The sequence below is a fragment of the Pocillopora verrucosa genome, chromosome 6 (assembly GCF_036669915.1).
Source record: "Pocillopora verrucosa isolate sample1 chromosome 6, ASM3666991v2, whole genome shotgun sequence".
Taxonomy (NCBI): Eukaryota; Metazoa; Cnidaria; class Anthozoa; order Scleractinia; family Pocilloporidae; genus Pocillopora; species Pocillopora verrucosa.
In genome coordinates, this window is record NC_089317.1 from 4232581 (window position 1) to 4248095 (window position 15515).

Consider the following 15515-nt stretch of genomic DNA (forward strand, 5'->3'; position numbering starts at 1 on the left):
AAGAGCGCCATGAGCGTGGGACAAAGTAAAAATTCCGAGCCCCTATGGGGAATTGAACCTCAAACCTTCCGATTTCCGCGCTCCGGTGCTTCACCATGAGCCACAGAGACTCCACAGTGAGCGAGTCTAGTTTATGGCACGCGTCCTGCAGACGGTTAGTTTCGAGACGCTTAGTTAATACACACTTTATTATAGCTTTTGTTCTGGTTCATTTATTATCAATAAGTGTTTCGTTAGTTAATAACTATTACACAATAAGTTTGTTATCTCCGATCAATGTCCCATGTAAGTACACGTACAAAGATTTTATCTCAGTCATCGCTACTAAATCATCGCTGCTAAATCGTCGCTGCTCGACAATCGCTACAGGCTATTTGCTACCGTTACGAGCCAGATCAAAGTAAGTCTTTATTTCTTTCGCATTTACGTTGTTTACCTTTTGTATGTATTATTGGTGTAGTTCTCGTATTCAGTTTTGTGTGCAATCGCTACATTTTTAGTTAGGTAAATATGTTACATTTCGAAACGCATTTTTCTTAGTTTTGTTTCTGTTGTATCCTCTTTTAGTTCGAACCACACGCAACATTAACCGCTACTCTCATCAAGCAAAATTACGTCCTAACGCTATCATCTAAATGTAATAAAGATCACTGTGTGCGTTCGAATTGTCCGCTCAGTCACTTAGGTAACCTTTTGAGATTATACATAATGTTAGGATCAGCAATGTCGATATCGTCATGTTTGTAAATATAATAAGAGAGATGGTTAATTTTGAGTTCGGTAAGGTGATAGAGAAAGTTGTTTTTTCATGTGAAACTTCGCACTAGACCTCGCTCGTCGTGGAGTATCTGTGACTCAGTGGTAGAGCAGTGGAGCTCGGAAATCCGAAGGTCAGAGGTTCAATTTCAATTCAATTCCTCATGGGGACTCAGAATTTTTTCTTTGTGCCACGCTCGTGACAAGACGAAAAAACGTCTCTCATTATTGAATTTGCTAATTCAACAAAAGAAAGAGGTCACTCATATTCAGTAAACGCAAATATTTACTTTGGTTCAGTGATTGGTCATTACTTATCACTGGGGAGGGGAGGGAGTCAGAGTATTTTGGTGTGTTGCGATGAAATGACCTGATTCCTTTATAAGGCTCTGTAGTATTTTCACGATCCCTCCTCATTGGCAGGTAATTAGCAGTCAATTCTCATAGTCCCCCCCCCCGCCTCCCTTCATACTTTGTTGGTGACGACTGATTCCCCTCCGTTCCCCTTTAAAACCATGTGATCCCCCAAAATCCATCAGGCCTCCCCTCCCCCCCCCCCCCTTGCAGACAATAAGTGACGACTGCTTTCTTATGTGTTACCAGGAACTCAACTTTTCTTTGTTATTTTATCTGGAATTCGTTATCCATGTGAACTATCAAGTTTAATAGCGCTATTGGGCTAACGGAACGTTTATTATTTTTTTTTCACCTTTGTCTTCACTGCGAATCACCCTGGTTTTTTGGTTTGTGGTGACATGTATTTTTATTTCAACTCTGTTAAAAGGCTTCGCAATTTTCTTCGGTTTCGCATTCAATAAACTACCCACCAATGAGTGGGTGTCCTGAGTGGCTACGCCAGCATCGTATGCGTTTGGATTGGCAAACCATAATCAAATCGTGTTATGACAATATGGCCTGGGAAAAGGTGAAGCGTGGTTGGGAAAAAGCTTACATGACCAACGCCTCCGCAAGTGAGATAATATTTCAGGACATCAGACCTGCGGAGGGGTATAGTAAGATTTTTATCCAATCAAAAACGTCCGACAATAGAGCGAAAGCAATTGTTGGAGAAACCACGCCCATCAAGCATTGCGGTCACCGTTTTTGATCACGGCAATGGAACCAATGAAGCTCTGTTTCTCATCATGGAGCCCGGTATCTATCAGATGTCAATAGGACATGTCTCAAGGGAAATGTCAGAAGAAGGTCTTTTAGGCCCACTAGATGGTTACTTGGTAAAGCCCCTTCAGGGCGGAAGACTTTTCGAGGTAAACGCACCAGCAGCGGGGATGAACCAGTCATTTGCCGGTAAGCGACTTGGGAGCCGTTGCCGAGAACGATTTGGAGAAGTAACTGTGTCGCTTTATGCATTTTTCGACTGATTGTCGTTAAACCAAACGTGAAGTAACCACAACAACCAATCGCATGAAGCGAAAATTTCAGGAGCAGCCAAAGAGAGCTCAATGCAAAAACACGTAAACAGCTTCAAGCGTAGGAAAACGCGAGTGTCCAATTCCCGATTGGTTCGAGTCTTGAATATTACTCTCAGAAAGGGCGCGAGTTCCCTGGACCAATCACAAAGCGAAGATCAAGGGCTTCTTGGAGCTACCTCAAAGTATGTCTTAATTGGTAGGAACTTTAACCCTTCATCTCTTTCCAATAGCGCGTGTGTACCACAAAATGACTGGTTGAGGTTTAACTTTAGAAGCATTAGTTTAGCTGAAGCACGAAAAATAAGTTATTTGCGCTTTAACTTCAGACGCAAGGCGAGGTTTAAAGACAAAGTTTACTTAAAACTCAGATAAATTGATGGCTAAACAGCAAAAGAAAAAATATTATCAAAGAATGACGGGCAAATTAATGCTGCAATTAGATCCGTGCCCAAGAAAGTTAAAACGTTTAACTGCGCGTCAAAATTCCGACCAAAATTCATGCTGTAAAACAGGAGCGAAATAACTAATCTAGGTAATTGCGAGACAAAAAGAAAGGTAAAACTCAGTAATATCTTTAAAACCTTGAAACAGGGTAAATTAGCGGCTAAAACCAAAAAGCAAACGAAAACTCAGTTTTTTCGGGTCCTAAAGTGCTCTTATTTTATCCTAAAAGTGTTCCGAAGACTGGTAACCAGTTAGCCAGCTATAACGTAGAAAAACTGTGAAAACTCTCAGTTGTCACTTACAAATCTCTCACATCTCTTGTAATTTTGAATTAGTCAGCTTTGAAAAACTCTTGAAATAATGTCCGATAGCAATGTATACCTAACTCAGTTCAGCAAGCTCTTCCGAGAGTTGTGATACATCGTACTCAAGTAGTTAAGAACAAATGGAAGTTGCGAGTAACCGCGTGCATCAAACCAAGATTTCGACCAAGACTGACAAAGGGACAAAGACGGTTTCTCGCCTGCGGTAGTAATGTCAAGACTAGAACAAAAATTTCCCGTTACTGAATTTTAAGTTCGTTGCGTGTGTATTCTATTTCCTGTGGGGAAATCTATGGTAAGAATGGGTAACCGTGTTCTTTTCTGTTATCATAACATATTATTCCTTCGCACTAAGTGCAGCGAAGGTTCCCTTTGGTAAGTGCTCTTGGGTTTCGATGCTGTATAGTAAATTCCCTTAGAAAACCAAAAGCTAACTTTTCATGGCAACATTGAAAGAATCAGCTGAGTCACGAGGCACGATGATTTTCACCGAGAAGTCATCGGGCAGTTTTATTGCAAGTTGCTCCTTTTCTCAGACATTACAAAGGCAGAGGCTATCGTCGTCGAGCCGGTCAAATGGAAAACGAGTGAGTTTACAGTCATCTGATTCACGTTTATCTCAAATAGTGCTTTTAATTGAGAAAGACCTCTTCAGTATGAGTGCAGCATCGCCACATGACCCATTTAGCTCACTTGCAAATAACCGCATCAGTGTTGTAAAGGAATATTTCATATGCATCGACTTTCAAACGGCACTTGGATTCGCTACTATCGAATTCAATAATACCGAATTCAATTCATCGCGTTGCAGTGCTGTTAAATGACATTGCTATTTTTGTTACTTTTAGTTTCTTGAGGGCAGAGGGGAATTGATGGCTTATGTGGTAATTTTTCGGAAATTTTGGTTGGGAGAATTCAAGGTCCCTTCGAGCTTGTTTTCAAGCCAGTATCCACCAGAGGTTTCGCACTGCTAAGGCAAAAGGATCTCGGTCAGCTCAGGAAAGGGCTTGACCTTAATTTATTACAAATGACGTATTTCTGTTATTAAAACTCGATGGAAACTATGACTGGTAGGATTATCAAACGATCAGAAAAGTGCAATCGTGTGGAAAGACAAAGAGTATAAGTAAATCTCAAGCGGGTGAAATAAGCAACATTGAGAAGCTCACCATTCTTCGCCTGCGTAATGTCAGCGGAAAAGAACGAGGAATAATCGTGTCCGATGTGGGAATAGGCCCCTTAATCAGCATTCTTTTTGACTGAATTCATTGGCAATCTAGGTTCCCCTGATTTGACCAGTAGTATGTGTTCGTGACAGCCGTCTTTGAAGCCGAGACGGAGCATAATGCCGACGACTTTGAAGAGTAAAATCTCCTCGATGACGACAATCGAAACGCGTCTATTTTGGCCATACAGCTACATCCTTTGGAAAGTGGTGTGTAGAAATACCCGATGTATGCGTATCATTCTCGTAGTTAACATCATTTAGCGCTTCGGCCACGTATTACGTTCGTCCTCTCTTCTTGATTTCTCCTTTCTCAACCAAAATTTCTTCACAGTTTTCTATGTCACAGCTACGTAATGTGATCGTTTTGGCCGCGCGCTAAATGGGGACACTTTTTGGCCGCTAAATCGTTCTTTCAACGCGCAAAAAAAATGGTCAAGGAGAACTCGCTAGGCGCTAAGGTCGATTATTTCAAATTTTAAATACAGCTGTCCACCAGAAAAGGCGAAAAGAGACATAGGTACTTTCTATCTCTTCTTTTGTTTCAAGGCTGGTGAACCTGTGGAACAGAACCGGGTTTTAAGAGTGTGTCCACGAGAGCACCAGGAAGTCGTGCTACATGCTATCTCACCGATTTCAATGAAACTTTGCCAGTTTAGAGGTTTTGGTCTTTTCCGGGGGGAGATAGACCAACTCCCCCCTCCGGTTCTTCTTGGTTTTCACCAGGGAAATCGCTTCAAAATAGGTAAATGCATGAAGCTCTCACTGCGATGGCATTTAACCAATTACTCTGAGGGTTTGCACGCATATTATTACATCCTTAGTTAATTTTCGACGCAAGTATCAGTCAATTTGATTGAAGGCGCTGTTAATAAACAGAGGTAAATAAACGACTAGGTTTTTAGACTTTTCGATTCATCCAAATATTTGACAACTTTGAGGTCAAATATCTCCCCTTGCCAGAAAGCTACAACACTAATCTTCATTCCCCTTTATAATCCATCATTTCATCTATAAAAACCATCAAAAAATCTTTGAGCACTACCGTATTTTTGTCTTGGATGCCTTTTAAAATCTGCGACTGTGACAAGTTTCTCTCAACTACACCTGTCACGCAATTCTGGCTCTAGTTTGGAGCACGTAAGGGCCTCATCAAGCCAGAAACCTCCAGCAAACTAATCGCAGAAACGGGTGGTTATCAGCAACGTGCATAGATATCTGAACCCGGGCTATCGCGAGAACTGCCTAGTCCGTCACAAGAAAGCGAGATATTCATGTCAAGAGGAAGGATGTATTAAGACCTTTCAGTAATTCACTACCTTCCAAAATCACCTAAAGATAGGTAAACACAAAGTGAAGCTGACAAAAGAATGAGATCAAGAGGAAATGAAGGGAGGCTTGTCATTCTGTAGGGGGTAGCTATGTTCAAGGTCGGACCTCAGGCAAAAATTCTGTCGAACAATTCCTTACTAGTCACGTGGACTTTGTATGGGCCTTTTGGAAAACACAAAAAGCAGGTGCCTTTTCTCAGAAAGCAAAGAATTATCTCCTAGAGGTGTGCTGGACAGGGGAGGAAACTAGAGAGGTAACCGCCTTTAATATGGCTTTCCAAATAAATAGTTAAAGGAACGACACGGGCCAGAAATGTTGTCTAAGACTGACTGGTTGATAGAGCAGCAGTGCTCGATACTTCAGCCAACTATCTGCCCTAACATGAACTGGTTTATTCAAGAGGTCCTCCTCTGTAAGTATAATGAGGACGAAGAGGCAGATGCCGATGATCCAGCTTCAGAAGTCTAAACTGACCGAGCAAGGCAGAAGATAAGGAGGGACCTGGCAAAATTTAGATAAAGACTGCAGGAGAGGGTAAAGCGGCTATTAGGCTACAAAAAAAAAAATCTTTGCACCTCGCTCTTCTTTCAAATTTATTGTCATTACCCACAAAAACAACTTGCTATGTCTTCGGATTTTTTCATCGAGGTAAAATTTGCAAGAAGCCTATTAGTAAAAATATTGCTGTCTTATTCTAGAAGTCACACAGTTCGGCGCCGGCAACACTCGATCGAGAGAGATGCAGATTTTCATATCGTTATAGAATGCTTAAAAAAATCTCAATTGAAATCTCTTAAAATGAGCGATAATGATAATAAACAATCAATTTAGCGGCTAATGAATGTTTTGTGCCATACAAAAAAAACATATTTGCTAATTTAAGCAAATCTCCAAAGTAATAAACTTTTTGATGTATCATTTTCTGGTGTCGAAAACAGTTTTTGGGGGTCACGAAACACAAAACTTATCGGGACCAAGTTTCATGTTCTAATTGCAATAAATAGCAAATAAAAATACTTGCGCTTGAGAAATAAAGTATTAAGTAACAGGGGATCTTTAAAACAGTCAGCAGCAGAAAGGGTTTTAGTTCTGGTCAATATTTACTTTCATATCCTACTTCCAAATCTAAGGAAATGCGCTGAGGTAATAAAAAAAACATACATATGTGATGATGTAAGAAAGAAAATAAAATTAAAAATAGAAAAAAAGGAGAAAACATAGGAACCCATGTTGCTTGCCCTTTTGCAGCATGCAGAAATCTTTTGAGCCAGACCTACATACCTAAACCCGACACCACTCAATGAAACTCGAAAGAGTGTCGTGTAACAACTGGCTCGCACGTGCACGCAGAAAAGGCCATCACATTTAGCGAAAATAATGGCAGACGCAGATGATATTTGCGGTTCTTTAACTATTTTTATACACTCCTATACGTTTTGTTTACCCAAACAGTCAGATTACCTAAACAAATTAATTGCAAGGTAATTGCCTCCTGGTTCATGACAAGAAATTTATTTATCGATCGCCAGAACGAGCCGATCTTCTAAGAAACAAATTTTCTGTGTATTGCCATTTAGTTAAGACAGAACAAAGGACAGGATGGAAAGCGGGCTCTCATGTCCCAGCTGGGCTCAAAAGGATGAATGTGTGTGAGACACTAGCAACATCACGGTCAGTACTACAAATCTGAGGCAGCGTTCAGACACAAGTTTTTCTCGTATTACTGCAACCACTTACTTTGAAGTCGTACAAAAGTTATCTGAAGAAAAATAAGAAAGAAACTAGTACAAACCCAGTCCAGAATATCTACAGATGTGAACAAGTTTTTGTATCCTGTCCCCTGAGTGACCTGACTGTCGTTTAATTTCATCTGCGAAAATAAAACACAAAGGTACTCAAACAACACATCATCACTGGCTTCTCCTTTCCATTTTGGAAGAAACATCAGCAAACTGATACTATCTATAGTAATTTCTAAACAATATACGTCTCGGGAAGCGACAAGATAGGTAACTGGAAAAACTAAGACTTGATGGACCAAAAGAATTCTTGGCCAAAGAAAAAATGTGCAAATACTGTTGCTCCTAAAAAAATAGTCACCTGTAGCTCGGCTTTATTCTTTGCCCATTTTCTTACGTTACCTGCCAACTACAGAGACAACGCAAGGATACTGAGAAAACCATATTAGAGCTGAGTTTATGACATCTCTGCGCTATGTTTTTTTAAACCAGATATTCATTTTCTCTGTAAGTGTGTCTGCCTGTCCGTCTATCTGTGTCTGTGTGCCTGCCTGTCTATCAGTCTGTTTGTCAGCCTGTCTGTGAGTCTGCCTGTCTGTGAGTCTGTCTGTCTGTCTCCACACTTCCAAAAGCGTGAAACAATGCAGCTGGGTGCTTCGCCTGTTTTTCATTAGCAACATATCCGTCCCTTTCCTTTATCCAGCTTTTCAAAAAGTTCCAGTCGTTCCATATTTTACATCGGTCCGTTCTGTAAACAGACAATTCAATTAGACTGTTGCGCAATGCAAGTCTCTTACCATGTTTTAATGACATCCACATTTAGTCTGCGTCAGCATGAAAATTAAACCTTCGGAAAAAGAAATAAGTGCATCTCATCCTATTCTTCTTTATCAAAAAATGTAAATTTTCAATTGAAACTTTACGCCACTCGCAAAGAACTTGTTTTTCCACTAATTAATGGGCAGCCGAAACATTTGGAAACCACATTTATAACATGGGTTTCTCAGCTAAAGCTGTGTTAAATGAACACTTCCCTATTGGAGAAAACAGTTTACTAGCAACAAAATGCGTTTGATTCGAAGAGTGACGCACTAACACTTGCACCAACCACTTGTTGTTCTCCTGGTGACCTGAAACAAAATCAAACTAGCAGTCAATCACCACTACGTGTCCTCCTTAACTGGCAGTTTCATGAAAGGTTCAGCACCCAAAGTAAATTCGCGACAGTCTCCCAAACATCTGTTTCCTCTCTAATCACTTTAACTCTTATAACCTTAAAAACTAATGATCCCAACGGATGAAGAAAAACTTTTTCGTCGGCGAATCCAGGGGATTAGAAGTGGTGTCCAAAACGTTACCTCTAGCTAAAGCCGTAATCCGACTAGTAACCTCAAACTGTTCTCAAAAGTGGAGAGAGGCCGATTATCACCGAACGATGTAAGATGGCGAGGGTTGCAGACAGATTGGCAGTTGACGCTGAAAGCGCACGTGTACTGAAAACTTAAGTGTGCAAACCTTGGCTTCTCAGCTTAGCTTCGGCTGCTTTCAACCGTCCCTGATTAAGAGAGAAAGACAAATTATTCAACAGCTTTCTTTCCACCGAAAAAGTCAGTGGAAAAAATCCATGCTTATTTAATTAATAGAACGTATACATATTAACAGGAAATAGAGAGACAACTGGGCCTCATAACGGAAAGTGAATTTGACGTGGAATTTAGAAAACTGATCCATTTTGATGTGCTCCTGGGAAGTTAAAAATGTACAATTCTCATTTTGAATATGAGATGAAACAAAATGAGCAATTTCCATTTCTTTAATTAAATTGACCAAGAGCCAGAAGTGTCAACCAATTGATTTCATTGGTGATTGTGTGCTCTTCATACCTTGCTGAGAACGCTCTTGGCTATGGGGTCCAATGACCGCCTCCCTGAGGAAGGGGGGCGATTGTGTTGCACAGGGCGTTTAATAGAGAGAGGATTGGGAAGGAACACTGATAGTCGAAAGTAGTTTTTGGAAGAGCGAGCGTTATTTAAACTAAACAGGTCATTTTCGGTATATCACAACAAATTCAGAGGTTTACTTGGCGCTATCCTGGCCTTGTTTTGATCCCAACTGCTTCAAAGGGGTGCGTGTTTTCAAGGTAAAAGTATCATATCCGCGTGTTCTTCATCCCTAAAACAGGTCAAACTAAAACTCACAAACTCGCTCGATGGTTTTCATCTCTACTAGTTTCTTGCAGGTATCTTGAATCGTCTGTGCCTTCAGTACCTTTACCTGCAAGCGAAGAAACTCAAGTTCAGTTTTTCAAACCAAAACATAGATCGATTTTGTACAAATGTGAGCAAAAGACAGTGACACAAGTAGAATCAAATATCAGAATAATGAGTGGTGCAGTAGAGTGGTTGTGGGAGTTTAAAAGAAAATTGGACTCTACGATTACACCGACCGGGATAAAATAAATTATGCTTGACTACAAAAGTTTACAAACAGTGTTTGAGCACTTTTTCCTCAATCTGTCTTTTCCATCCTTTTTTCAGGTCTTGGAAACTATGTCATCTAAAGAAGTAAGGCAAGTTGCCACGATGGCAATTCTAGACCATGAGCGAAAACCGCATTCTTTGAAGTGCACGTTATTCAGGGTTGACACCATTACGCGAATCTCTGTTACGGTACGATGAATTACGTTATGTTAACAGATTACTATCACTTCTTTTTTAATGCGAACTATATGTTATTTTACAACGTACTCACCTGCAACTTTTGTAGAAGTGCCTGTTGCCCTTCGTGAGCCTCTTGCAGTTTCAAAAAGATCCTTATCCAACTCATTATTCTGGATATAAATAATTTTTTTGGTATATCTCATATATACATGGCAATTTGCGGCCTTTCCCTACATCTAGGCAGTTCGGAAAGCCGCAAACTCTAGAACAAATTTTATTTTTCAACTTGGCACTCTTAATCCCCATGGTATCAACGAGCGCTTTTCATTCGATTAACTTCTTGTTTTCTCGTCTCTATATTCCCACCAATAGCGTAACTCCATTTTCTGCGTAGAAACACACACACATGTACAACCCACAATTCCTCCATTCGCCCGGACGAAGGACTAACGCTCGAAACCTCAGATTTGAAACGTTTTACGGTGGCCAATTTATGATATCAACTCAGTTAATAATACTTAACTGCCCTGTCACACTCTCCTACTGACGCAGTACTACAGTTTCTTTAGAAAGTCACATCTTGTAGTCAAATGTTGGGTGAGATTACCTTTCAAACGTTGCCGTTTTGTGTAGAGAAGTATTATACATGTCATCGCTAATAAATTCAATACACTAACGAACAACCTGGGGATAAGGAAGGAGATCTTGAGAGTAAATCTGAGACAATTTAAAGCCATCTGATGAGATCATTTTGAAGGTGCTGAAGTCTTGATTTAATTTCTCGTTTCTTTGCAGATTCATCTGCCAACTTTTTTTTCAGGAGCACTGCAAGTACGAAAATTCGAAGAGTAGACAGTTATGTTGCAGTATCAGTCCTCGGCAGAATGAAACCCGTAAAACACGAAGACTCAATCAAGCATTTCATAGTATTTGCCAAAGAACACTAACACGACTGCTTTATTCAAACAAAAAATGACAACATCGGTCTGAGATAAAAAAAAATCAGGGTTTAACATGTGAACAAGTACGACTACGTCGTCTTTGCTGTAATCTTTGGGAGCAAAGACGCATTGCGTCCCAGATACGATTTTGATCACCGCTACGGGGTTGGTTTGGATTTAAAGAATTCGCAATCTACCCTTGTGATTAAATTTCTGACTTGGCGTTTGTGATTTCTCTAAGGTGACCAGTCTTTGGGGTTGTTACTTCCACTAGCTTTTTCACGCCATACATTCCTTGTTTCCATAACTTTGCAGCTTTCCTCAGTTGGTACCGATCGTTTCGTACCCAAATGCAGTCGATTCGTATCCAAATCTGAGTCGATTTGTGCCCAAATTTGAGTCAGTTCATACCCAAGTTTGAGTCAGTTTGTACCCAAGTTTGAGTCAGTTTCACAGGCATCACCATCCTTAGGCTAGGAATGGGGGCATACTCCCCCTGAAAATTGTGAAAAAAAAAATGAAGTTGCCATGGCATAATTTAGTCAAAGCAAGCATTTCCACTGCTGGAAAGAGTTTAAAGCATGTTTGAAGGGAACAAGGAGTGCATTATATTTAAAACGATAATTAATTTCATAGTTACTTAATGAAAGCAGCAGTTTGCTGTAAGAAACAACAGTTTCAGCTTGAGAACATAATATTAAATTTGTTTGCATGAGCCTCACGCTTAATGTGAAAGACTTCAGAGCTTTGAGCTTACAAGCAGCAGTTTTCAGTCTTTCTGGAGTAGAGGTACATGTATCAGTTGTTCCGTATGCTCAAAATGAAGGAATGCATCATGTTATTCACAACAAGCCAGGAGTATTTATTAGAAAATTGATTTTAAACAACTACTTTGGAAACACATTACCAGGTTAGAAGTCCAAATGAATTGGGCCACTACGGTCTTTTGATCGATTTTCTTCCCACGGGAACTAAAAAGCTGTTCAATGTTTAGCTAACATTAATTCAAATAAAATAAATTTTACATGCCATCAGGCATCCGTGGTCAGATGACCCATCAGGCAAAGCTGATGCCCTTAAAAAAACTAGTCTGTTACTTTTGGGATTCCAATCAAAGCATGTATTTTCGTCACGAGTGAAAAAAGGTAGAGGAGATATCATATGTGCATGTAACTGTAGAATTTTCCGGGTAAAATTTCCGCACAGTCCCATACTATTGTTAAACAAATCTGTTTTCCCAAAAACAATGTATTGTTTATGTCGTTGTTTTCTCTATCCAAGAACTGAATGCATAATGTATTATGGGGCTGTGCGGAAATTTTACCATTTTCCGAGTAAATTAACCAGATTCGGAAAAATAGTAGATACTTGGTCAAACAATATCAAATAATAATGAACGATCCACGAGTATACAAAACCCATATTTCATAGCTATTCGCCGTGCAAATCCAGCCAAATTCGACAAAATGATTAACAAAATAAGTGTCAGTCAGCATTAAAAACTACAGATTATAGGGTAAAATTTCCGCACAACCCCATACTACATGATGCATTCAGTTCTTGGCTAGAGAAAACAGTGTCAAAAACAATACATTTCCATTAGGAAAACAGATTTATTTACAATTGTGTGGAAATTTTACCGCTAACCGAAGTACTAAGCCACGAGGGTCAAAACAAGTCCTTCTCGAGTAATAACACGAATCAAGTTGAAAAGTATGTATATTGTAAACGAATGACTTTACTTTGGCGACAATCGTCCGCTTAGAAACGTCAAACAAGTCTTTCGAGATAGAGATCAACCGCATCCTACCCGCACCTGAACCATGTTGGAGACTTCTGTTCAATTGTTTGAATGGTCTTCGGGGCTTCGCCTAGAAGGATAACAGAGGAAGACTAGGGACGAGTTTCCGTGAGGTGCACACTTAGCCCATTACTCATTAATGGCTCCTGCAACAGTCATGCGACGTTGCCGAACAAGACACGACCTTACTCCGATAATAACTGATTAAGAGCCGTAATTTGGCGTAAATTCTTTGGCGACACCATAGTATGATAACCCGTACTGATCCAGCGTGGGATGAGCCACTCAGGTCTGGAATCTCGCCCATTTTCCGCCTCAGTCAATAAATGAATCCTTCTTTGACTTACCAGCAATCCCTTAAGTTCAAATGCGATATTGCACTTGGCTGATTTATAATTCTCTTTTCTCAAAAATACTATTTCTTTTCATATAAGAAGTATGAATGGCACCTGTAACAGAAGAACTTGCCAGGTGGGAGGGGAGGCATGAAAGTAGTGGGGAGGGGGTTGGGGGGACGAGAATCAAAAAGAGGATGCCTTTTTTTTTTGTATATAAGAAGTATGAATGGCACCTCTAACAGAAGAACTTGCCAGGTGGGAGGAGAGGCACAATAAGTTTTACCCTTGTTTAAACGACAAAACATTAGCATTTACTAGTATCTAGATGCCGAACTTTATTTAGAAAACTTGCCATCAAACCTACCTTCGTTTGATTTTCGTTCGTCCACCCTAACCTCGGACCTCATCAGTATAACTGTGATGTACTGCAAATACCTTGGATACCTTGCCAAACGTGGTTTGGCCATAAATAAAACTGAAGTGTAATGACACATTCGTTTAAGATAGTTTTATAGAACAGAAAACAAGGACAGCACGAGCTTCAGTAGAAAACGAAAAGTACTACACTGTTTACAAGGATATAAAAAAGGAATCCACAGAAGCTTTACACTATTTTGCGAAACGAAACGAAACGAAACCAGATGAGATAGAACAAATCTAAAGGAATAATTCAGATATATTTTCTAATAAGGTAAAGATAACTTTCACAAGAATTTTGGAGTAGTCGTTCGTTAACAAGAAGGATATTTATTCAATTCGCAAAGTAGTAATTTAAGAAGAGTTACTATTTTGCGAAATGGACTATTTTTGCCCTGCAGTGACAACGTGACCTCTTTTATGTCACAAAAATACATTTAGACATTACAAATTAGTATATCACCAAAGAATTTGGCCTCCTCTCATTTCTCAAACCGTGTTAAAATATATTTCGCAAAATATTAATTTTATGAGGGTTACTATTTTGCGAAATGAACTATTTTCACCTTGCGGTGACGACGTGACCTCTTTCACGTCACAAAAATACATTTAGACATTACAAATTAGTATATCACCAAAAATTTTGGCCTCCTCTTATTTTCTAAACCGTATCTCGCAAAATAGTAAATGTAGGAGAGTTACTATTTTGCGAAATGGGCTATTTTTTCGGTGCGTTCCTTTGGGAGAATCCGGATCAGGATTTCTGATCTGTGGCGTTCCTTTCGAGCAAATCCATTTTCAGATCAGTGATCTATCAAATCCACTCTAGACAAGGATACACCGGATCACTGATCTGCGTGGTCTAAAGACAGATCATTGATCCAACGCGTGCCTTTGGGCGAAGGATCCGAAATTAGTCATTTTGCCCTGCGGTGCTCAATTTCAAACAAGTTGGTAATTCATATATTGACCGGAAAGATTGTTAGCAATCGCTCCACAAATTCTGCGATAAACGCGAAATAAAATCAATTTTGTAATGTTAGGTCGATCGGCCACTGATCGCAGTCATTCAGGCTTCCCAAGTATTCATATCTTAATCAATACTTGCTTCTGTTTTAATTCCATCGTCTGAGTTTACCATGGAAAAATGTGCTGCTAATGAATAGTGCTAATTATTGCTGAGTGAAAATAATCCATTTCGCAAAATAGTAATTTTTCTGGCATTACTACTTTGCGAAATTAATTTTGTATGGATAGCTAAAGAGGAGGTGACCGAGATCTTCGAAAATATACTAATTTGCAATATTTAAATGTATTTTTGTGACATGAAAGAGGTCACGTTGTCACTGCAAGGTGAAAATGGTCCATTTCGCAAAATAGTAACTCTCCTGTAATAACTGTTTTGCGAAATATGTTTTAACACGGTTTAAGAAAAAAAAGGAGGCCGAGGTCTTCGGTGATATATTTATTTGTAATGTTTAAATGGATTTTTGCGACATGAAAGAGGTCACGTTGTAACCGCAGAGTAAAAATAGTCCATTTCGCAAAATAGTAACTCTCCTAAAATTACTATTTTGCGAAATATATTTTAACAGCGTTTAAGAGATAAGAGGAGGCCAAAGTCTTTGGTGATATACTAATTTGTAATGTTTAAATAGATTTTTGTGACATGAAAGAGGTCACGTTGTCATTGCAGGGTGAAAATAGTCCATTTCGCAAAATAGTAACTCCCCTAAAATTACTATTTTGCGAAATATATTTTAACACGGTTCAAGAAATAAGAAGAGGCCAAAATTTTGGTGTTATAGTAATTTGTAATGTCTGAATGTATTTTTTTGACACGAAAGACGTAACGTTGTCACCGCAGGGTGAAAATAGTCCATTTCGGAAAATAGTAACTCTTATTACTACTTTGCGAAATGAATAAAAATCGTTCATGTTAATAAACGATTAATCCAAATTCTTTTGAAAGATATCTTTACCTTATTAGAAAATATATCTGAATTATTCCTTTAGTTTTGTTCTATCTCACCTGGTTTCGTTTCGTTTCGCAAAATAGTATAAGCCAACACTATGTGTGCTGGTGATCAGAAGGAGCATTTCTGA

General features: G+C 39.3%; 1 long non-coding RNA gene across 1 annotated transcript; it reads left to right on the forward strand.

The window, feature by feature from the left end:
• The first annotated feature begins 187 nt into the window (after positions 1-187).
• Positions 188-10802, forward strand: LOC136281544 (uncharacterized). The gene is made up of 3 exons (XR_010717837.1): positions 188-400; positions 9790-9921; positions 10708-10802. It is a non-coding gene; the product is annotated as an uncharacterized lncRNA (long non-coding RNA).
• Positions 10803-15515: the final 4713 nt, after the last annotated feature.